The sequence below is a fragment of the Melanerpes formicivorus genome, unplaced genomic scaffold (assembly GCF_026170545.1).
Source record: "Melanerpes formicivorus ecotype bairdi unplaced genomic scaffold, bMelFor1.0.p_v2 SCAF_238, whole genome shotgun sequence".
In the NCBI taxonomy this organism is placed as follows: Eukaryota; Metazoa; Chordata; class Aves; order Piciformes; family Picidae; genus Melanerpes; species Melanerpes formicivorus.
The window spans coordinates 242501-245000 of NW_027142590.1; the positions used below are offsets into that span (position 1 = coordinate 242501).

The window sequence follows — 2500 nt, forward strand, 5'->3', positions numbered from 1 at the left end:
GACGAGTTTGATTGACCATCTAAAGAGAGTCCATGGGAAAAAGAAGATCATTTTCCAATGTTCCCGTTGTGGGAAGACAAATGAGAAACATCATAGTATCTCATGCCACATCCCGAAATGCAAAGGAGTTCAAGAGGCTATCCAAACAGAGGGGTTTACCTGTGAAGAATGTAAGAAGTCGTTTAAGACAAAAATTGGCTTGGGACAACATAAAAGATTAGTTCACCCAATTTTGAGAAATAAGGAAAGAATTGAAGCGTCTCACCCTAAAGAGATCTCCAAACGAGGTGCACATAAGCAAATTTGGTCTGAAGAGGAGACGGAAATTCTACAAAAACTATGTCAAGAATTTGAAGGGAGGAGAAATATTAACAAATTGATTGCTGAGAAATTGACAACTAAGACAGCAAAACAGATTAGTGATAAAAGAAGACAGTTAAAAGGAACTTTGATGCCGGAAGAAGAGAAAACACCAGAGGAAATTAAGAAATTAAAGGAGGAGATTGAGATCCCGTCATCGGGGGAGGGGGAGTTGTTAACCCACTATAAAAAGACTATTAGAGAAAAAATTGTATCGGGGAAGCTGCCTATTCTTAAAAACACGTATAAAGAAATAATAGAAGGTGAAAAAGACCCATTAAAAATACTTAATGAAGTAGTAAAGGACGAATATTTGTATTTGTTTGACAAAATAGTTGAGCGCAAAACACTAAAGAAGAGCCAATGCAACCCGCAGCAAAAGAAAACAAAGAAGGAATGGATGAAAAGAAGAGCTAAAAAGCGTGGAGAATTTCTCCGTTTTCAACGCCTTTTTCGACTAGATCGAGAAAAGCTGGCTAACATCATTTTGGACGAGAAAGACTCTGCACAATGTACCATTCCCTTGGAAGAAATTAGTAACACCTTTAGATCTAGGTGGGAGTCTCAGAACATATTTCAAGGACTTGGAGCATTTCAATCTATAGGACGGGCAATTAATTCGGCTTTTAAAGAAATGATTACAGAGAAAGAGATCCGTAAGAATATCAAGGAAATGAATAAGAAATCAGCACCTGGTCCTGATGGGATTAACCTGAAGGCCTTACTTAAAATGGACCCAAATTGTGAAGAGATTAAAGAACTGTTTAATTTGTGGCTATTGACTGGTAAGATTCCGGATGTGATGAGAGAATGTCGAACAATTTTAATACCAAAGTCATCAGCGCCCGAACGCCAAAATGACATTAACAACTGGCGGCCAATTACTATTGGTTCCATCATTCTGAGGCTCTACTCTAGAATCTTAACTGCGAGGTTGGCAAAGGCGTGTCCTATTAATCCTAGACAAAGAGGTTTTATTAGATCTTCAGGATGTGCGGAAAATTTAAAATTACTACAATTATTAATTAGGAGTGCAAAAAATCAAAAGAAATCCCTTGGAGTTGTTTTTGTTGATTTGGCTAAAGCTTTTGATTCTGTAAGTCATACTCATATTTTAGAAGTGTTGAAACAGAAGGGTTTGGACGATCATATAATAAGTTTAATTAAGGACTTTTATGAGAACATTTACACTACAATTAAAACTAAGGAAGGGGAGACGGAAGCAATAGGGATAAAAACTGGTGTGAAACAGGGCGACCCCATGTCACCAATTCTATTTAATTTATGTATTGATCCTTTGTTATGCAAATTGGAAGAGTGTGGGGAGGGATTTTCATATGAGAAGGGTAAAATAACTACTTTGGCTTTTGCAGACGATCTGGTGTTGCTAAGTAGCTCTCACGAAGGAATGGAGAAGAATATTAAAATTTTGGAAGCATTTTGTGATTTAACTGGATTAAAAACTCAAGGTGAAAAATGCCATGGTTTTCTTGTACAACCAACTAAAGATTCATATACCATCAATGATTGTTTTCCATGGCTTGTAAGTGGTACTCCTTTAAATATGATCCACCCTGGCCAATCAGAGAAATATCTTGGCCTTCAAATTGACCCTTGGGTGGGGATAGCTAAGCCTGAATTACAGAAAAAGTTAGAAATTTGGCTCAATCGTATAGAAAGAGCCCCTTTGAAACCATTTCAAAAATTGGATATATTAAAAGTATACACGGTGTCTAGACTGATCTACTTAGCAGACCAGGCGAATGTAAAATCTACTAATTTGGAAGAAATGGATTTAATGATTCGAAATAGGGTAAAAAAATGGTTACATCTCCCACCTTGTACCTGTGATGGCATCTTGTATTCCAGTTCAAAAGATGGCGGTTTAGGATTAACCCGATTGGCTGGGTTAATCCCAAGTATTCAAGCTAGACGATTGCATAGATTGGCAAATTCATCAGATGACATAGTCAAGATTGTGGTTAAAAGTAATAATATTGATAAAGATTATGAAAAATTGTGGATATCAGCAGGAGGAGATAAAGATAAAATACCATCAATATACAATCCTCAGACAATAATGGTAATTGAATATGGAGGAAGTGAGGAATTATCAGAATGGGAAAAACCTGCTTCAAAG

At 36.7% G+C, this 2500-nt stretch overlaps 1 pseudogene; it reads left to right on the forward strand.

Moving 5' to 3' along the window:
• LOC137458325 (28S ribosomal RNA) overlaps positions 1-2500 on the forward strand; it is an 8455-nt pseudogene that overhangs the window by 3675 nt on the left and 2280 nt on the right.